The sequence below is a fragment of the Delphinapterus leucas genome, chromosome 13 (genome assembly GCF_059928025.1).
Source record: "Delphinapterus leucas isolate spDelLeu-1000000601 "Yukka" chromosome 13, BTC_Dleu_Yukka2, whole genome shotgun sequence".
Lineage (NCBI taxonomy): Eukaryota > Metazoa > Chordata > Mammalia > Artiodactyla > Monodontidae > Delphinapterus > Delphinapterus leucas.
Genome location: NC_143141.1, coordinates 24117046 through 24140627, shown reverse-complemented (window position 1 = coordinate 24140627; position 23582 = coordinate 24117046).

Sequence of the window (23582 nt, the reverse complement as noted above, 5' to 3'; positions counted from 1 at the left end):
CATCCTATTGCAGGGTACTCCAGTTCAAAATTCTCTCCATCTCAATACATGAAATATGAGAGGGGTGCATGCAGGTCAGTTGCCTAGGAAGGGACTCGCTGGTCATGGGGAAACTAGACCCACTACTGAAGATCTTGCTCTGTCTTTTCTCCATGTGAGTAGAGCATTGTTCTATCCAGTACTCAATTACATTGTGTTTTCCTTTCTGACTCTGATACCAAGATGCAGTAGGCAGAAGTGCTGAGACTTTTATTCCTGGTGATAGGCAACAGATGTCCTTTGCCAGCAATCCAGATTTCCTCAATTTTTACTTAATGTCCTTCTTCTACTCCAGGATTTTATACAGGATACCACATTATGTTTAGACATCATGTCTTTTTAGGCTCCTCTTGGTGGTGACAATTTCTCAGATTTTCCATGATTTTAATGACCTTGATAGTTTTGAGGAGTACTGATCATATATTTTGTAAAATGCTCCTTTGTTGGGGTTTGTCTAATTATTTTCTTGTGCTCATATTCAGTTATAGTTTTTTTGGGGAAGAAGATCACAGAAGTAAAGTGCCATTTTCATCTCATCATATCAGTGATATGTGACTTATCTCTGTTAATGTTGACTTGGATCACATGGCTGAGATAGTGTTTGTGAAGCTTTTCTGTTATAAAGTTATCCTTTTATTCCCCTTTTTCATATCATATTCTATGGAAGGAAGTCTCTATGCTTAGCCCACACATAAAGAGTGGGGAGTTATGCTCTACCTCCTTGAGGAAGAAGAATCTACACAATTTATTTAGACTCTTCATGGGAAATTTGTCTCTCCTCTCACATGTATTTTTGTTCAATGATTTATGTCAGTTTGAACTTATGGATATTTACTTTGTATTTTGGATTAAATACAGTACTACTATATTTACTTGTTTCTCAAATTTTTTCCATTTTGGCCATTGGGAGCTCTTCTGGCTGACTTCTGTAACCCTTGACATATTCCCTCACTGTGTGTGTGTGTGTGTGTGTGTGTGTGTGTGTGTGTGTGCATTTCCTTACTTTCTGGCACTGAAAGATGCCCAGGCTTATTTTGTATAATTCTTGTCCCAGCCCTAGAATAATCCATTTCTTCAAAGGACCTTGATTCTTTTAATTGGAAAATGGTATTAGAGATCAACATCTGGATTCTAACTGTGGTTATTGCAACTGAGATGTTGTTTCTAGGTCCTTCAGCTGATTGAACAAGGAATATGTGTATTATATATATATATATGTATCTTCATATATAGACACCTAGAAATATTTATATATGTAACCATGCATCTATATTAAGATAGGCATGAGTTCATACTGATGTCTCCCACTCTAAATCATTACTACATGAATCATTTTAGCTTCTTCCCTTTGCTTATTTGTAAACTCCCAATCCAACAGTGAGGATCACCATCAATTTATTTAATTATTCAATTCACAATACATGTAGAGTAGTATTAGAATTGTTCCCTGTAGGAAACAACTTTGTTAACTAAATACAATGTTTATGCTGTTTCTTTTGCCTTTAGTCTTACTGATTTTATTCATTTCCAAAGTTATTTAGGTCAACATCTTTTTCTCTATCCCCTTCAGTGTTTTTTTTCAATACATTTATAATAAGTAAAATTTTGCATTTTATTCAGTAAAATGGCCAGCTAAAAGATTTTTTAAATTTGCATACATTAAGATTTATTTCTTGACTGCATGCATAGCTTCTCAGACCTTGGTCCCAAGGCAGAAACCACCATCACTCCAGGGAGAAGTGGAGGTAGCTCAGATTTGTGGCTCCAGCTCCTTGGACCATGGTCCCAGGCTCAACCAAGGTGGAGACTGCCATTGCTTTGAGGAGAAACTGAGCTCCCTCAGGGTTCATGCCCCTGAAAGGGCAGCAACTGCTGTCAAGCCTGGAAGAAACCCTGGCTCACACCTTGCTCTGGCTCTAGTGCCTCCAATTCCAGCCCTTTGCCTCACCAAGGTGGCTGTAGCCAGTGCACCCTGGTAGAAAACATGGCCAGTGACTTCAATCCAGCTATCCCCCTGAAACCATTGAACATATGCAGACTGCACAGGGATGCTCCCACATAAGAATACACCTCCAAGACCAGGATAGGTAACAGTTTAACTTAATTTTGTAGAGACAAACAGAGAAAGTCAAACAAAATGAGAAGTCAGAGGAATATGTTCCAAAGAAAAGAAGAAGATAAAACCACAAGAAAAAAAAAAAGCTAATAAAAGAGAGATAAATAATTTACTTGATAAAATGTTTAAAGCAGGAGGGGGATCAAGATGACAGAATAAGACGATGTGGCATTCACCTCCCACCCACCAACAAATACATAAAAAATACATCTTAACGTGGACCAATTCTCATGGAAAGTTAAGTGGAAACTGGCAGAAGAACTCCTATGCAAACAAACTAGAAAGAGTTCCATATAATGGGTAGAACAACCAGCAAAAAAGGCATCAGGTCAGGACCTGTGCTTCTGGGAGGGATTTGTAAGGTAGAGAAGGTCTACATGGGTGGACCCTCATCCTGGGTAGTGAGCAGGCTGAGCTAAAATCTGGCATCCCAGGCCTGGAGGTTTGCATCAAGGAAACAAGCCCCCTTGCCTACTAGGAAATCCAATGAGACAAATAAAAGGGCTGGAGAAGCCTAGGTTCTAATCGTGAGGAGTGCACACATGCTAGGTTGCTAACAATCAGGGAGGAGAAAGCTTTGTACTATTGGCTGCCACCTCACTGTACTTCCCAGTCTGAAGAGGCAGACACCTCAGCCTCACTCACTCCACACCACAGCCTGGCATGAGATCTGGGTAAAGACTTGATCTATCTATGCAGAGACAGACTGGGGCAACATGGGTATGATTCACGCAAAGCCATGGAGGCCAGTGCTACACACTGGGCAACAGGTGTAGCCCCAGGGACATTGTCAGAGAGCACACAGGGCAGTGCCACAAGGTCTTGCACAGCTAACTGTTGAATCTCCAGCAGACAAGTCCTGGGAGAAGACTCCATAGAGCTAAGCAGAAAGACAGCCTGGAGAGTCTGGGAAGTGGTCCAGCTGGAGCAGCGTCAGCCATTGTCAGCATGCTCAGGAATATACAGTTGTTCCTCTCCCAGCCAGAGCACTCAGACCAAAGCACTCCACACTACAGCTTAGCACTAGATCTGGGGAAGATAGGTCCTGGGAGAAGTCTGCCACAGAGGCAGCCCAGATCTCAGGTGACAGCACAGCCACCTCAATGTCTACAACCAGAACACCCTAATCTCTGGCCCAGTCTATTCCACACCACATATTTGCACTATATCTGGGACAACACAACAGAGAAAGGGACCTGACCATGGGCTGCTTTTGAATGTAACTGCAGATGCCTACACAGGCAGAGTATAGGTCCTCTGTGACTTCATGGGCCTCACTTGCTTCAGCAATCATCTCCTTTGTGGCAGGCTATATGCTCAGGGCAAGGAAGCCCGATTTAACATGACTCTCAGAGCTTCAACCTCAACAACTGGAGAGCAGACACCACCCCTAACAGGTGGTGATAGCCACAGAAGAGAGAGGGAACTTTACCTCACACCCAGCATGGGTTCTAGATCCTACAACACCAACAGCACCCCCTATTAAGGGGATAATGACCAGCACACCCTGAAAGACTTGGCTGGTGTCTATACCAAAATCAGCCCTTGCACCAAAAATACTGGACACACACAGGCTGCACAGGGACAGTCTCACATAAAAAACATCCCTTCAAGACCACAGTAGGTGGGACTTCCCTGGTGGCACAGTGGTTAAGACCCTGTGTCCCAATACAGGGGGCCCAGATTTGATCCCTGGTCAGGGAACTAGATCCCACGTGCATGCCGCAACTAAGGAGCCCACATGCTGCAACTAAGGAGCCCACCTGCCACAACTAAGACCCAGCACAACCAAATAAATAAGTAAATAAATAAATATTTTTTAAAAAGACCACAGTAGGTAACTGATTCTCCTAAATTCATAGACAGAGAAAGTTAAGTAAAATGAAAAGGCAGAGGAACTACTCCCAATTAAAAGAACAAGTGAAATCCCCTGAAAGAACAAATAATGAAACAGAGTTTATCAGTGTACTACACCGCAAGTTCAAAAAGGAAGTGATAAAAATGTTAACTGAATTAAGAAATATTATTGATAGAAATGCAGATTATTGTAACAAGGAACTAAAAGCTACAGTATAAATATGAAACAATGAAAAATAGAAAATTTAATCCTCAAGACAAAACCAATCAAGATGCAATGAATATCAGACAAAATGACACAGAAGAACAAATAAGTGATCTGGGAAAATAATGGAAATCACCCAATCAGAACAGTAGACAGAAAGAAAAATTTTAAAAAAATGAAAGCAACTATAAGATCTATGGAAAATATAAAACATGCCAACCTATGCACAATAGGAGTTCCAGAAAGAGGAGAGACAGACGGGGAACAAAAATATATCTGAAGAAATTGTGGCTGAAAACTTTTTAAATCTAAGAAGGAAACAGACACCCAGGTATAGGAAGTACAGAGGGTTCCAAGCAAGATAAACCCAAACAGACCCAGACCAAGACAAGTCATAATTAAAATGTTAAAAGTTAACAATAAAAACAGGATTCTAAAGGCCATAGGAGAGCAAACAGTCAATTAAGATGGAAGTCCCATATGGCCATCAACTGACTTTTCAGCAGAAACTTTGTAGGCCATAAGGGAGTGTCATGATATATTCAAAGTCCTGAACAGGAAAACCCTGCAACCTAGAATATTCTACCCATCATGATTATCATCTAGAAGAGAAGGAGAGATAAAGATTTTCTCAGACAAACAAAAACTAAAAGAATTCAGCAATTCTAAACCTACTTTAAAAGAAATATTGAAGGCTCTCTTCTAAATAGAAGGGAAGCAAGAATACATAGGAAAGTGAAAATCACAATAGGAAAGGCCAATATATAAAAGGTTTGAAGGTCACATAAATAAGCCAGGACACAGATTAAAAAATGATAAAAACTTGTAAAAGTGACTATAACTAAAATTAGCAATAGAAGTATAAGCATGAAGATGTAAAATAAGACATTAAAATCACAAAATGTGGTGGAAAGGAGTATAAAAATGTAGATCATTTTTAATGTATTTGAACTTGAATGACTATCAACTTAAAGCAATTAGATATAGTTATAGGTCAACATACTTGAAAACTAAGGTAACCACAAATTGAAAACACAAATAGATTCATAAAAACTTAACAGAAAGGAACTCAAGCATACTACAAAAGAAAGGCATCAAACTGCAAAAGGAAAAACAAAAAGAAGAAATGATCAAAGAAGAACTACCAAAACAACTGAAAAGCAAGGATTAAAATGGCAATAAGTACATGTATATAAATAATTACTTTAAATGTCAATAGATTAAGTGCTCCTATCAAAAGACAAGTGGCATATTAAATAAAAAACAAAAATGTATAATACGCTACCTACAAGGGACACACTTCAGGCTGAAAAGTACACACAGACTGAAAGTGAGGGGATGAAAAAAGATATTTCATTCAAATAGAAATGACAAGAAAGAGGGGGGTCACTATACTCATATCAGAAAAATAGACTTTAAAACAAAGGCCATAAAAAAAAACAAAGAAGAGCATTATGTAATGATAAAAAGATCAGTATCAAGAAGAGATTATTACCCGTTAACATATATGCACATAATATAGGAGAAGCTAAATATATAAAACAAATATTAACAGATATAAAGTGAGAAACTGACAAGCATGCAATAATAGCAGGAGACTTAAACACCCCATTGACATCAACAGACAGATCATCCAGACAGAAAATCAATAAGGTAACAGAAGTCCTAAATGACACTGTAGACCAGTTGGACTTAATTAGTATCAACAGGACACTACATCCAAAAACAACACAATACACATTCTTTTCAAGTGCTCACGGGACTTTCTCTAGGTTAGAAGAAATATTAGGACACAAAAAAGTTTCAACAAATTTAAGATAATAGACCACAGTGACATGAAACTAGAAATCAATCACAGAAAGGAAAATGGGAAAATACTAAACACACAGAGACCAAACAACAAGCTATTAAAAGACCAATGGGTCAATGATGAAATCAAATAAATAAAAAATTTAATACTTCAAGACAAACAAAAATGAAAACACAACGTGACAATTTCTATGCAATGCAGCAAAGGCATTTCTAAGAGGGAAGTTCATAGCTATACAAGCCTTCCTCAAGAAATATGAAAAAAATCTCAAATAATCAATCTAATTTACTGCATAAAAGAATTAGGAAAAGAAGAACAAACAGAACCTGAAGTAAGCAGAAGGAAGGTAATAATGAAGATCAGAGATGAAATAAATAAAATAGAGATTAAAAAAATGAAAGAAAAGGTCAATAAAACCAATAGCTGGTTTTCTGAAAAGATAAAATCTACAAACATCTAGCCAGGCTCACCAAGAAAAAAGAGGGAGGACCCGTCTGAACAAAATAATAAATGAAAGAGGAGAACTAACAATTGTTACCACAGAAATTAACGAATCATAAGAGAATACTATGAACAGTTAAATACCAACAAATTGGACAACCAAGAAAAAAAACTGGATAAGTTTCTAAAAACGTACAACCTACCAAAACTGAGTCAAGAGGAAACAGATAATTTGAACAGACCAATCAGTAGAAGTGAAATAGACTCTGTAATAATAATAATAATAATAATAATAACTCCCAGCAAGAAAAATCAGGACCAAAAGACTTCACTGGGCAATTCTGCCAAACATACAAAGAACTTATACCTATTCTTCCCAAACTTCCCAAACTATTCCAAAAATTGAAGAGACTGAACAATCTCAAATTAATTCTATGAATCCACCATCACCCTGATATCAAAATCAGACACAGACACTACAAAAAACAAAAAATTGCAAGCCAATATCTTTGAATACATATACAAAAATCCCCCACAAAATATTAGCAAATCAAATCCAACAGTACATAAAAAGGATCATACAATATGATCAAGTCAGGTTCATTCCAGAGTTGCTAGTATGGTTCAACCTACACAAATCCATGAATGTGATACACCACATTAACAAAAGGAAAGATAAAAACTGAAAGATTATGTCCATAGATGCAAAAAAAGCATTTGACAAAGTTCAACATATAATTATGATAAAAACTCTCATCAAAGTGTGTATAGAGGGAACATACCTCAACATAATAAAAGCCATTTATGAAAAATCCATACCCAACCTGACACTCAATGGTGAAAATCTGAAAGCCTTCCCCCTAAATTCAGGAACAAGACAAGGATGCCCACTCTCACCATTTCTATTCAACATAGTATTGGAAATCCTAGGCACAGCAAGCAGACAAGAAAAAAATAAATAAACGAATAAATGGTATTCAAATTGGAAGGGAAGAAGTAAAATTGTCATTATTTGCAGATGATATGATATTCTATATAGAAAACTCTAAAGTCTCCACCAAAAAATATTAGAACTAATAAATACAGTAAACTTGCAGGATAAAATATTAATATACAGAAGTCTGTTTCTTTTCTATACCCTAATAATGAACTATGAGAAAGAGAAATGAAGAAAAAATACCATTTAAAATCACATAAAATAATAAAATATCTAGGAATAAATTTAAGGAGGTGAAATACTTATACTCTGATAACTATAAAACATTGATGAAGGAATTTTAAAATAATGGAAAGAAATGGAAAGATATTCTGTGTTCTTGGATTTGAAGAGTAAATATTGTTAAAATGTCCATTTTACCCAAAGTAATGTACAGATTTAATACAACTCTTATGAAAATACACTTGCCATTTTCTCATAGAACTAAACAAATAATCCTAAATATATATGTAACCATGAAAAATCCAATTGGCAAAGCCAACTTGAGAAAAATAGACGTAGCTGGACGGATCATGCTCCCTGGCTTCACACTATAATACTATGCTACAGTCATCAAAACTGTATGGTACTGCCACAAAAACAGACACACAGATCAATGGAACAGAATAGAGAGTTCAGAAATAAACCCATGTATCCACCATCAATTAATCTACAATAAAGGAGGCAAGAATATACTATAGAGAAAAGACTGTCTCTTCAATAAGTGGTGCCGGGAAAGCTGGACAGCTACACATAAAAGAATGAAATTAGAATACTTTTTCATATTATAGACAAAGTAAACTCAAAATGGATTAGATTAAAAACCTAAATGTAAAACTGAAAATCACAGAACTCCTAGAAGAAATAGGCAGAACAGTCTGACATAAATCATAGCAAAGTTTTATTTTTGGATTCATCTCCTAATGCAAAAGACACAAAAGCAAAAATAAACAAATGTTACCTAAATAAACCTAAAAACTGTTGCACAGTAAAGGAAACTGTGAACTAAGTGAAAACACAATCTATTGAATGGGAGAAAATATTTGCAAATGGTATAACCAATAAGTGATTAATATTCAAAACATGCAAACAGCTCAACTTGGTTAAAAAAAGTTTAGGGGAGTTGGATAGACATTTTTCCAAAGAAGACATACAGATGGCCAACAGGCACATGAAAAATGCTCAGCATCACTAATTATCAGAGAAATGCAAATCAAAACCACAATGAGATATCACTTCACACCTGTCAGAATGGCCTTCATCAATAAGTCTACAAATAAAAAATGTTGGGGGGGGGGACCTTGAAGATGGTGGAAGAGTAAGACGCGGAGATCACCTTCCTCCCCACAGATACACCAGAAATACATCTACACGTGGAAAAACTCCTACAGAACACCTACTGAAGGCTGGCAGAAGACCTCAGACCTCCCAAAAGGCAAGAAACTCCCCACGTACCTGGGTAGGGCAAAAGAAAAAAAGAAAAAACAGAGACAAAAGAATAGGGACGGCACCTGCACCAGTGGGAGGGAGCTGTGAAGGAGGAAAAGTTTCCACACACTAGGAAGCCCCTTCGCGGGCGGAGACTGCGGGAGGTGGAGGGGGGAGCTTCGGAGCCGCAGAGGAGTGCACGGCAACAGGGGTGTGGAGGGCAAAGCGGGGAGATTTCTGCACAGAGGATCGGTGCCGACTGGCACTCACCAGCCCGAGAGGCTGGTCTGCTCACCTGCCGGGGTGGGCGGGGCTGCGAGCTGAGGCTCGGGTTTCTGTCGGAGCACAGGGAGAGGACTGGGGTTGGCCGGCTTGAACATAGCCTGAAGGGGTTAGTGCACCATGGCTAGCCGGGATGGAGTCCGGGGAAAAGTCTGCACCTGCCGAAGAGGCAAGAGACTTTTTCTTCCCTCTTTGTTTCCTGGTGCGCGAGGAGAGGGGTTTAAGAACGCTGCTTAAAGGAACTCCAGAGACGGGCGTGAGCCACGGCTAAAAGCGCGAACCCCAGAGACGGGCGGGAGACGCTAAGGCTGCTGCTGCCGCCACCAAGGGGCCTGTGTGCGAGCACAGGTCACTATCCACACCCCTCTTCTGTGGAGCCCGTGCAGCCCGCCACTGCCAGGTTCCCGGGATCCAGGGACAACTTCCACGGGAGAACGCATGGCGGGCCTCAGGCTGGTGCAACGTCACGCTGGCCTCTGCCGCTTCAGGCCCGCCTCGCACACAGTGCCCCTCCCTCCCCCCCCACCAGCCTGAGTGCGCCAGAGCCCCCAAATCAGCGGCTCCTTTAAGCCCGTCCTGTCAGAGCAAAAAACAGACGCCCTCCAGAGACCTACACGCAGATGCAGGGCCAAATCCAAAGCTGAGCCCCTGTGAGCTGTGAGAACAAAGAGGAGAAAGGGAAATCTCTCCCAGCAGCCTCAGAAACAGCGGATTAAAGCTCCACAATCAACTTGATGTACCCTGCATCTGTGGAATACATGAGTAGACAACGAGTCATCCCAAATCGAGGAGGTGGGCTTCGAGAGCAAGATCTATGATTTTTTCCCCTTTTCCTCTTTTTGTGAATGTGTATGTGTACGCTTCTGTGTGAGATCTTGTCTGTATAGTTTTGCTTCCACCATTTGTCCTAGCGTTCTATCCATCCATGTTTTTTTTTTAAGTTTTTTTCTTAATAATTAATTTTAATAACTTTATTATACTTTACCTTCGTCCTTTCTTTTTCTTTCTTTCTTTCCTTTCTTTCCTTCCTTCCCTCCTTTAGGCAACGAATCATCCCAAATTGAGGAGGTGGTCTCTGAGAGCAAGATTTATGATTTTTTCCCCTTTACCTCTTTTTGTGAGGGTGTACGTGTATGCTTCTGTGTAAGATTTTGTCTGTATAGCTTTGCTTCCAACATTTGTCCTAAGGTTTTACCCGTCTCTTTTTTTTTTCTAAATAATTATTTTTTAATTCAATAACTTTATTAAACTTTATTTTATTTTACTGTATCTTCTTTCTGTCTGTCTTTTTTCCTTCCTTCCCTCCTTCCTTCCTTCCTCCCTCCCTCCCTCCCTCCTTTCTTTCCTTCTTGCCTTCTTTCCTTCTTTGCTTCTTTCTTTCTTCCTTTCTTCCTTTCTTTCTTTCTTTCTTCCTTCCTTCCTTCCTTCCCTCCCTCCCTCCTTTCTTTCTTTCTTTCTTTCTTTCTTCATACTTCTACTAATTCTCTCTACTTTTTCTCCCTTTTATTCTGAGCCGTGTGGATGAAAGGCTCTTGGTGCTCCAGCCAGGAGTCGGGGCTCTGCCTCTGAGGTAGGAGAGCCAACTTCAGGACACTGGTCAACAAGAGACCTCCCAGCTCCACATAATATCAAATGGCAAAAATCTCCCAGAGACCTCGATCTTAACACCAGCACCCAGCTTCACTCAATGACCAGCAAGCTACAGTGCTGGACAACCTCTGCCAAACAACTAACAAAACAGGAACACAACCCCACCCATTAGCAGAGAGGCTGCCTAAAATCATAATAAGGCCACAGATACCCCAAAACACACCACCAGACGTGAACCTGCCCACTAGAGAGACAAGATCCAGCCTCATCCACCACAACACAGGCACTAGTCCCCTCAACCAGAAAGCCTACACAACCCACTGAACCAATATTAGCCACTGGAGACAGACATCAAAAACAGCAAGAACTATGAACCTGCAGCCTGCAAAAAGGAAACCCCAAACACAGTAAGATAAGCAAAATGAGAAGACAGAAAAACACACCGCAGATGAAGGAGCAAGATAAAAACCCACCAGACCTAACAAATGAAGAGGAAATAGGCAGTCTACCTGAAAAAGAATTCAGAATAATGATAGTAAGGATGATCCAAAATCCTGGAAATAGAATGGACAAAATGCAAGAAACAGTTAACAAGGAGCTAGAAGAACTAAAGATGAAACAAGCAACAATGAACAACACAATAAATGAAATTAAAAGTACTCTAGATGGGATCAATAACAGAATAACTGAGGCAGAAGAACGGATAACTGACCTGGAAGATAAAATAGTGGAAATAATTACTGCAGAGCAGAATAAAGAGAAAAGAATGGAAAGAACTGAGGACAGTCTCAGAGACCTCTGGGACAACATTAAATGCACCAACATTCGAATTATAGGGGTTCCAGAAGAAGAAGAGAAAAAGAAAGGGACTGAGAAAATATTTGAAGATATTATAGTTGAAAACTTCCCTAATATGGGAAAGGAAATAGTTAATCAAGTCCAGGAAGCACAGAGAGTCCCACACAGGATAAATCCAAGGAGAAATATGCCAAGACATATATTAATCAAACTGTCAAAAATTAAATACAAAGAAAGCATATTAAAAGCAGCAAGGGAAAAACAACAAATAACACACAAGGGAATCCCCATAAGGTTAACAGCTGATCTCTCAGCAGAAACCCTACAAGCCAGAAGGGAGTGGCAGGACATACTGAAAGTGATGAAGGAGAAAAACCTGCAACCAAGACTACTCTACCCAGGAAGGATCTCATTCAGATTTGATGGAGAAATTAAAACCTTTACAGACAAGCAAAAGCTGAGAGAGTTCAACACCACCAAACCAGCTTTACAACAAATGCTAAAGGAATTTCTCTAGTCAAGAAACACAAGAGAAGGAAAAGACCTATAATAATGAACCCAAAACAATTTAGAAAATGGGAATAGGGACATACATATTGATAATTACCTTAAATGTAAATGGACTAAATGCTCCCACCAAAGGACACAGATTGGCTGAATGGATACAAAAACAAGACCCTTATATATGCTGTCTACAAGAGACCCACTTCAGACCTAGAGACACATACAGACTGAAAGTAAGGGGATGGAAACAGATATTCCATGTAAATGGAAACCAAAAGAAAGCTGGATTAGCAATTCTCATATCAGACAAAATAGACTTTAAAATAAGGACTATTAGAAGAGACAAAGAAGGACACTACATAATGATCAAGGGATCGATCCAAGAAGAAGATATAACAATTGTAAATATTTATGCACCCAACATAGGAGCACCTCAATACATAAGGCAAATACTAACAGCCATAAAAGGGGAAATCGACAGTAACACATTCATTGTAGGGGACTTTAACACCCCACTTTCACCCATGGACAGATCATCCAAAATGAAAATAAATAAGGAAATGCAAGCTTTAAATGATACATTAAACAAGATGGACTTAATTGATATTTTAGGACACTCCATCCAAAAACAACAGAATACACATTTTTCTCAAGTGCTCATGGAACATTCTCCAGGATAGATCATATCTTGGGTCACAAATCAAGCCTTGGTAAACTTAACAAAATTGAAATTGTATCAAGTATCTTTTCTGACCACAACGCCATGAGACTAGATATCAATTACAGGAAAAGATCTGTAAAAAACACAAACACATGGAGGCTAAACAATACACTATTTAATAATGAAGTGATCACTGAAGAAATCAAAGAGACAATCAAAAATACCTAGAAACAAATGACAATGGAGACACAATGACCAAAAACCTATGGGATGCAGCAAATGCAGTTCTAAGAGGGAAGTTTATAGCAATACAAGCCCACCTTAAGAAGCAGAAAACATCCCGAATAAACAACCTAACCTTGCACCTAAAACAATTAGAGAAAGAAGAACAAAAAAACCCCAAAGCTAGCAGAAGGAAAGAAATCATAAAAATCAGATCAGAAATAAATGAAAAAGAAATGAAGGAAACAATAGCAAAGATCAATAAAACTAAAAGCTGGTTCTTTGAGAAGATAAACAAAATAGATAAACCACTAGCCAGACTCATCAAGAAAAAAAGGGAGAAGACTCAAATCAATAGAATTAGAAATGAAAAAGGAGAAGTAACAACTGACACTGCAGAAATAAAAAAGATCATGAGAGATTACTACAGGTAACTCTATGCCAATAAAATGGACAATCTGGAAGAAATGGACAAATTCTTAGAAATGCACAACCTGCGAAGACTGAATCAGGAAAAAATAGAAAATATGAACAGACCAATCACAAGCACTGAAATTGAAACTGTCATTAAAAATCTTCCAACAAACAAAAGCCCAGGACCAGATGGCTTCACAGGTGAATTTTATCAAACATTTTGTGAAGAGCTAACACCTATCCTTCTCAAACTCTTCCAAAATATAGCAGAGGGAGGAACACTCCCAAATTCCTTCTACGAGGCCACCATCACCTTGATACCAAAACCAGACAAGGATGTCACAAAGAAAGAAAACTACAGGCCAATATCATTGATGAACATAGATGCAAAAATCCTCAACAAAATACTAGCAAACAGAATCCAACAGCACATTGAAAGGATCATACACCATGATCAAGTGGGGTTTATTCCAGGAATGCAAGGATTCTTCAATATATGCAAATCTATCAATGTGATAAACCATATTAAGAAATTGAAGGAGAAAAACCATATGATCATCCCAATACATGCAGAGAAAGCTTTTGACAAAATTCAACACCCATTTATGATATAAACCCTGCAGAAAGTAGGCATAGAGGGAAATTTCCTCAACATAATAAAGGCCATATATGATAAGACCACAGCCAACATCATCCTCTATGGTGAAAAACTGAGAGCATTTCCACTAAGATCAGGAAAAAGACAAGGTTACCCACTCTCACCACTCTTATTCAACATAGTTTTGGAAGTTTTAGCCACAGCAATCAGAGAAGAAAAGGAAATAAAAGGAATCCAAATTGGAAAAGAAGTAAAGCTGTCACTGTTTGCAGATGACATGATACTGTACACAGAGAATCCTAAAGATGCTACCAGAAAACTACTAGAGCTAATCAATGAATTTGGGAAAGCAGTAGGATACAAAATTAATGCACAGAAATCTCTGGCATTCCTATACACTAATGATGAAAAATCTGAAAGTGAAATCAAGAAAGCACTCCCATTCACCACTGCAACAAAAAGAATAAAATATCTAGGTATAAGCCTACCTAAGGAGACAAAAGACCTGTATGCAGAAAATTATAAGACACTGATGAAAGAAATTAAAGATGATAAAAATAGATGGAGAGATATACCATGTTCTTGGATTGGAAGAATCAACATTGTGAAAATGACTCTACTACCCAAAGCAATCTATAGATTCAGTGCAATCCCTATCAAACTACCACTGGCATTTTTCACAGAACTAGAAAAAAAAATTTTGCAATTTGTATGGAAACACAAAAGACCCCGAATAGCCAAAGCAATCTTGAGAACGAAAAAAGGAGCTGGAGGAATCGGGCTCCCTGATTTCAGACTATACTACAACGCTAGAGTATTCAAGACAGTATGGTACTGGCACAAAAACAGAAAGATAGATCAATGGAACAGGATAGAAATCCTAGAGATAAACCCATGCACATATGGACACCTTATCTTTGATAAAGGTGGCAGGAATGTACAGTGGACAAAGGACAGTCTCTTCAATAAGTGGTGCTGAGAAAACTAGACAGATACATGTAAAAGTATGAGATTAGATCACTCCCTAACACCATACACAAAAATAAGCTCAAAATGGATTAAAGACCTAAATGTAAGGCCAGAAACTATCAAACTCTTAGAGGAAAACATAGGCAGAACACTCTATGACATAAATCGCAGCAAGATCCTTTCTGACCCACCTCCTAGAGTAATGGAAATATAAACAAATATAAACAAATGGGACCTAATGAAACTTCAAAGCCTTTGCACAGCAAAGGAAACCATAAACAAGACCAAAAGACAACCGTCAGAATGGGAGAAAATATTTGCAAATGAAGCAACTGACAAAGGATTAATCTCCAAAATTTACAAGCAGCTCATGCAGCTCAATAACAAAAAAACAAACAACCCAATCCAAAAATGGGCAGAAGCCCTAAATAGACATTTCTCCAAAGAAGATATACAGACTGCCAACAAACACATGAAAGAATGCTCAACATCATTAATCATTAGAGAAATGCAAATCAAAACTACAATGAGATATCATCTCACACCAGTCAGAATGGCCATCATCAAAAAATCTAGAAACAATAAATGCTGGAGAGGGTGTGGAGAAAAGGGAACACTCTTGCACTGCTGGTGGGAATGTGAGTTGGTTCAGCCACTACAGAGAACAGTATGGAGGTTCCTTAAAAATCTACAAATAGAAGTACCATATGACCCAGCAATCCTACTACTGGGCATATACCCTGAGAAAACCAAAATTCAAAAATAGTCATGTACCAAAATGTGCATTGCAGCTCTATTTACAATAGCCCAGAGATGGAAACAATCTAAGTGTCCATCATCGGATGAATGGATAAAGAAGATGTGGCACATATATACAATGGAATATTACTCAGCCATAAAAAGAAACAAAATTGAGCTATTTGTAATGAGGTGGATAGACCTAGAGTCTGTCATACAGCATGAATTAAGTCAGAAAGAAAAAGACAAATACCGTATGCTAACACATATATATGGAATTTAAGAAAAAAAAATGTCATGAAGAACCTAGTGGTAAGACAGGAATAAAGACACAGACCTACTGGAGAACGGACTTGAGGATATGGGGAAGGGGAAGGGTGAGCTGTGACAGGGCAAGAGAGAGTCATGGACATATACACACTACCAAACGTAAGGTAGATAGCTAGTGGGAAGCAGCCGCATGGCACAGGGATATCGGCTCGGTGCTTTGTGACCGCCTGGAGGGGTGGGATAGGGAGGGTGGGAGGGAGGGAGACGCAAGAAGGAAGAGATATGGGAACATATGTATATGTATAACTGATTCACTTTGTTATAAAGCAGAAACTAACACACCATTGTAAAGCAATTATACCCCAATAAAGATGTTAAAAAAAAAAAAAAAAAAAACAAATGTTGGAAAGGATGTGAAGAAAAGGAAATCCTAGTACACTGTTGGTGGGAATGAAAATTGGTGCAGTCACTATGGAAAATAACATAGAGGTTCCTCAAAAACCTAAAATACAACTACCATATGATACAGCAATTCCACTCCTGGATATATATCCAAAGAAAATGAAAGCATTAGTTCAAAAAGACACATGCACCCTAACGTTAATAGCAGCATTATTTACAATAGCCAAGATAGGAAAGCAACCTAAATGTCCATCAACATACAAATGGGTAAAGAAGATATTCATACAATGGAATACTACTTAGGCATAAAAATAATGAAATTTTGCCATTGTAACAATGTGAATGGACCTGGAGGGTATTATGCTTAGTGAAATAAGTCAGAAAGAGAAAGATATATACTGTATGTTATCACTTATATGTGGAATCTAAAAAATAAAATTTATGAATGTATGAGAAAACAGAAACAGACTCACAGATACAGAGGACAAACTAGTGGTTACCAGTGGAGAAAGTGAAGGGTGGATGGGCAAGATAGGGGTAAGTGATCATGCTATACAAACTACTAGGTATAAAACAAATAAACAACAATGATATATTGTACAGCACATGAAAATAAAGCCATTATTTTTAATAAATTTGAATGAAATATAAAAATATTGAATCATTATTTTATACACCTGAACCTAATACAATATTGTAAATCAACTATAGTTATAAAAAAAGAGTTTATGTGCATCCTTGCCAAAATGGGTATATTTAGGTGTTTCAATTTTAACCATTGTAGTGTGTGGTGGTAACACACTGTTGTTTTAATTTTCAATTCTTTGATACATATGATATTAAGCACTTTTTCATATGCTAACTTGCCATCAGTATATGTTCTTTGATTGGGTGTCTGTGGAGATATTTTTACCTATTTTTTAGTTCAATTATTAGTTTTCTTATCGTTGAGTTTTAAGAATTCTTTGTATATTTTGGGTATATATTGTTTATGAGATGTGTGTTTCTCAAATATTTTCTCCCAGTTTATCTCTTGTCCTTTTATCCTCTTAAACATGTATTTTGCATATCAGAAATTTTTAATTTTAATAAAATAAATTTTTGTTTTATTAATCATGTTTGGTGTTTCATCTAAAACTCATCACCAAACCCAAGTTCATTTTTTCTTCTATAATTTGATTTAGAAGAATTATAATTTTGCATGTTACTTTTAGGCCTATGATCTATATTTAGTTAACTTCTGTAAAAAGTGTAAGATCAGCTTCTAGGTTTGGTTTTGTTTTGGGTTTTTTTGCATATAAACACTGAATTTTTCCAGCACAATTTGTTTGTCAAAGATCAACTGATTATATTTGTGTGGGTCTACTTCTGTGCTATTTTGTTACATGATTCTGTTCTATGTGTCTATTATTTGTCAGTATGACCCTGTCTTAAAAATTATAGCTTTACAGTAAGCCTTGAAATTGGGTAGCACATATTGTACAACTTTATTCTTCTTCAGTATTATGTTGTATATTCTAGGTTTTCTGAATTTCTAAATAAACTTAGAAACTGTTTGCCAATATCTACAAAACAGTTTATTTAGATTTTGATGGGATTGCATTAAATCTATGTATCAGAGTGGGAAGAATTGAAATCTTAACAAAATCTCTCTTTTTATTTAGATCCTCTTTGATTTCTTTCACTAGTGTTTAATAGTTTTCCATAAGTATAACCTGTATAAATTATACAAATTTATACCTAAATATATCATTTGTATGTGTTTGTGCATGCTAATGTAAATGGTATTGTTTTTATTTTCATATTTTATTTGTTCATTGCTGGCATATAAGAAAGAAATTGAGTTTTGTACATTAACATTGTATCCTGTAAACTTGCTGTATTTGCTTATTAGCTCTGGAATATTTTGTCAATTTTCTGAGATCATCTACATAGCAACCATATTATCTGAGAATAAAGAGAGTTATAGTTCTTCCTTCTAATCTGTACACTTTGAATTTCCTTTTTTTTGTTGTTGTTGTACTATCTAGGTCTTTCAGTACCATGTTGAATAGAAATGGTGAGAAAGTACATCTTGGCTTGTTCTTGATCTTAAAGGATAACATTTTTCACTTTAGTTAGTGGATTATAAAACTTAAATGCTAAACAAACACTCAAATTGGGTCAGAAACAAAGCACAAATCTGTAGTTTAAGAGTCAAAGCTAAAAATAAAATCTTAGAAAGATTAAATATAAAATAATGACTTTTAGAGAGCAATGTTAGGTAATTAGGAGATGCTCCTACCTTCTAATCAGAGAAAAAAATCAGTGCTAATGTCACATCCTGCAGAGAGTAGCTGATCCCTCTACTGCCTCTTCTGGAATCACATGTTTACTCTGAAAGGAGAAGAAAAAAAGTCTAACTCCAAAATGATTGGAAACTTTCTCTAACTCTCAAAAACATCTGAGTTTTCTCTGTGACCTGGTTCTATGAGAAAAATTTTAGAAAATTTAATGAGAACTTCTGTTGGAATAAGTGAGTCACAGTGAAATAATACATATGATTAAAATATTTAAAAAATAAAAGCAAGCCAAGTACACAATTCAAAAGTAAATTTCCAATAATTTTATTTCTGTCACTATTCATGAGGCCATCATTCATGAACCAGAAAAGCCTAAAAAAAGAATAATTTTTTATGTTTAGGCTAAAATACGTATACTGTAAAGTTACCCCTCTCTTCCCCAATTTTTCTTTTCTTGCTGAAGATAAGAATGTACAAGATTTTTAAAATTATTAATTAAAGCACATTTTGTTTAAATGATTATGTAAAGCATTTTATGATTAACACTAAATGTGAGAGCTTCTTATTAACTAACTTGTTTTGAAAGATTTATGTACTAATATTACAATGGGTAAAACAGATATAATCTGTGTTCTTAATTTAATTTTAGGTTTCTTCTTGTATTGAAAAAATTCTGCACTGTTTCTTGTTTTTAAGAACTGTTTAAAAAGATATTAACAATAATATTGGAAAAGATTAAGTAAACCAAAACAATTGTAATGAGAGCAAACTATGTCTCTGTCTATAAGGTGTTTATACATTTGAAGAAAGAAGGAAGGGAGGAAGAAAGGAAGGAAGGAAGGAAGAAAGGCAGGCAGGAAGGGAAGACTTAGAAGGTTGGAATAAAACTATCTTTTGTTATAAAAGTCCCAGACTTGGAAAGGGCCAGACCAGTTTAAAATGGTATCTAGCACAAACTTCTACTGTTCACTCCCCTGACTTCTCATTAAATTACCTATAGAGATGGGAGAAGGGACCACAACATGAGCAAGAACTAAGACTAGCAGGAATACCAATTTCAACTTCTGAGAAAAAAGTAGCAGAAATCATAAAACTGATTACTTTATATAGGGATTGCACTTATCAAAATAACATGTACTGAAACTTTTCATGAAACAACATAGCAGGCATTTGTCTATTCTCCATCATCTGCTGTCAGTATCAGAGATACATAGTTTCTATCATCCAAAGAAACAGGCAACTCTCTGTTACTGTCATTTTCGTTGTTGCTATCATTCTTTTTGTTTTAATAGATCTTTATTGGAGTATAACTGCTTCACAATACTGTGTTAGTTTCTGTTGTACACCAAAGTGAATCAGCCATATGCATACATATGTCCCCATATACGCTTCCTCTTGAGCCTCCCTTCCATCCTCCCTATCCCACCCCTCTTGGTCATTGCAAAGCACCGAGTTGATATCCCTGTGCTATGCTGCTGTGTCCCACTAGCAAATTATTTTACATACGGAAGTGTATATATGTCGATGCTACTCTCACTTTGCACCAGCTTCCCCCTCCCACCACGTGTCCTCAAGTCCATTCTCTATGTCTACATCTTTATTCCTATCCTGCAGCTAAGTTCATCAGTACCACTTTTATTTTTTTTTAGATTCCATATATATACATTAGCATATGGTATTTGTTTTTCTCTTTCTGACTTACTTCACTTGTATGACAGACTCTAGGTCCATCCACCTCACTACAAATGACTCAATTTTGTTTCTTTTTATGGCGAGTAATATTCCATTGTATATATCTCCCACTTCTTCTTTATCCATTCATCTGTTGATGGACATTTAGCTTGCTTCCATGTCCTGGCTATTGTAACTAGTGCTGCAATGAACATTACGGTACATGACTCTTTTTGAATTATGATTTTCTCAGGGTTTATGCCCAGTAGTGGGATTGCTGAGCCATATAGTAGTTCTATTTTTAATTTTTCAGGGAACCTCCAGACTGTTCTCCATAGTGGCTGTATCAATTTACATTCCCACCAACAGTGCTGAAGGGTTATATTTTCACCACACCCTTTCCAGCATTTATTGTTTCTAGATTTATTGATAATGGCCATTCTGACTGGTGTGAGGTGATACGCCAATCAGAATGCATTTTTCTAATAATTAGTGATGTTGAGCATCTTTTCATGTGCCTCTTGGCCATCTGTATGTCTTCCTTGGTGAAATGTCTATTTAGGTCTTCCACCCATTTTTTAATTGGATTCTTTGTTTTTTTGATATTGAGCTGCATGAGCTACTTATATATTTCAGAGATTAATCCTTTGTCAGTTGCTTCATTTGCAAATATTTTCTCTCATTCTGAGGGTTGTCTTTTCATCTTGTTTATGGTTTCCTTTGCTGTGCAAAAGCTTTTAAGCCCCATTTGTTTTTATCTCCATTACTCTAGGAGGTGGCTCTAAATTATCTTGCTGTGGTTTATGTCAAAGAGTGTTTTTCCTATGTTTTCCTCTAAGAGTTTTAGTGTTTGGTCTTACATTTAGGTCTTTAATCCATTTTGAGTTTATTTTTGTGTATGGTGTTAGGGAGTGTTCTAATTTCATTCTTTTACATGTAGCTGTCCAGTTTTCCCAGCACCACTTATTGAAGAGGCTGTCTTTTCTCCATTGTATGTTCTTGCCTCGTTTGTAGTAAAGTAGGTGACAATATGTGTGTGGGTTTATCTCTGTGCATTCTATCCTGTACCTTTGATCTATATGTCTGTTTCTGAGTTCTTTTTCCCAGATGTTTTGTGATGCAGAGGTAAGAATATTATTTCTACACATAGGGCCTTAATCCTGCTTTCTTTTATCTACCAATAAATCAGTAGGATCACCAAATTCCAGAAAACACTGGATAGGATATGACTAGGGCAGAGTTGGAAAGAGGACTGTGGGAAGACAAGTTATCCATAACCCAACCAATGTTTAGTCTAAAAGATAAAAATACTAAAGACTGGGTAGAATAAAAGTATCTGCTTTAACAACACATCCTAATATTACAATTGTTAATATCCAAAATTTGTTTAGGGTATTAGACAATTAGGTAGTGTATAGAAGGAACATTTGATATGTGTGCAGTGAGTATATACAGTGAGGTGAAAATTTGTTCAGAAACCAGAATTTGAACACAGAATGGTGGATGGCTTATTATAAATCCAGTCAGTGAGACAAAGAAACAAAAACTGATTTTATCTGTAGAATTCAGAAGAAAATTTCATGAAAGTAATGTCTTCAAAAGAATATAAGAAGAATTAATGTGCTTTGAATTAAACAAATATGACTAGCTTTTCTTAAATCATGGTAAAGAGAAAGCTTATTTTGAAGAATAAATATCTTAGGCCAGTGGTCCTCAAAGTGTGATGCCCAGATCAGAATTATTAGCATCAATAGGAACTTGTTCGAGTTGTGAATTCTCAGGCTCCCTACCAGACTCCCTGAATCAGAAACTCTGGGGCTGAAGCCCAATATTCACTGTATTAAAAAGCCCTTCAGGGTATTCTGATACATATTCACTCTGTTTTGATATATATTCAGTTTGATTTAGATTATTTACTTTAGGAGTAAAGAAGTATAATGTAAGAGACATCACATATCCATATATTTACACATGTGCCTGTATGTGGTCAGCCATACTAATTAAAACAGCATGGAAATAGCACTGAAATGGAAAGACATTCACAGAATGAGAAGTATGTCCAAGAAAATATTCAAGAATATTGACAAAATGAAGCTGAATCTTTGTCTAAAACCATATACAAAAATTATTCAAAATGTATCAAAACCTAAACATAAGAACTAACACTATAAAACTCTTAGAAGAAACCATTGGGGAAAATCTTCATGTTATAGGATTTGGCAATGATTTCTTGGATATGACACCGAAAGCACAGTGTGATGGTTAATTTTGTGTCCACTTGACTGGCTTAAATGATGCCCAGATAGCTGGTAAAACATTATTTCTGGGTGTGTCTTTGAGGGTGTTTCTGGAAAAGACTAGCATTTGATTCAGTAGACTGAGTGAAGAGAATTACCTTCACAAATGAGGGTAGGAGTCATCCAATCTGTTGCTCCCAAGTGGAGCAAAAAGATGAAGGAAAGGCAAATTCCCTCTCTCTTTTTGAGCTGGGACATCCATCTTCTCCTGCTTTCTGACATCAGAGCTCCTGGTTCTTGGACCTTTGGATTCCAGGACTTATACCAGGGGCCCCATTCTCAGGCTTTTGTACTAAAACTGAATCATACCATCAGCTCTCCTGGTTCTCCAGGTGGCAGAGAGCAGACTGTGGGACTTTCTGGCCTCTGTAACTGTGTAAGCCAGTTCCTATTTTGTATATTTATATCTATCTATCTATTTATCTATCTATCTATATCATCTATCTGTTATATCTCCTATTGACTCTGTTTCTCTATAGATAGAATCCTAAGGCAGGAAACAACAACAAAATTGATAAATTGGACTAAATGAAAGTTCAAAACTGCATCAAAGGACATAATCAACAGTGTAAGGTGAAAAGGCAACGTATAGAATAGGATAAAAATTTTCAAACCATATATCTGATAATAGACTGTTATCCAGAGTATATAAGTAACTCCTACCACCTAATGACCACAACAAAATCTGATTAAAAATTGGCCAAAAAACTGTAGTAGGCATTTCTTCAAAGAAGATATACAAATGGTCAATCATCACATGAGAAGATGATCAAATTCAGGAATTATTAGAGAAATGCAAATCAAAACAATATGAAATATCATGTCATTCCTATTAGGATGGCTATTAAAAAAAATAGCCAGTGTTGGTGAGGATGTGGAGAAACTGGAACATTTATACACAGTTGGTGCAAATGTAAAATGGTAAATCCACTATAGAAGGCAGTATGGTGGTTCCTCAAAAAAATTAAAAGTAAAATTGCAGTATAATCCAGCAACTCCACTTCTGGGTATA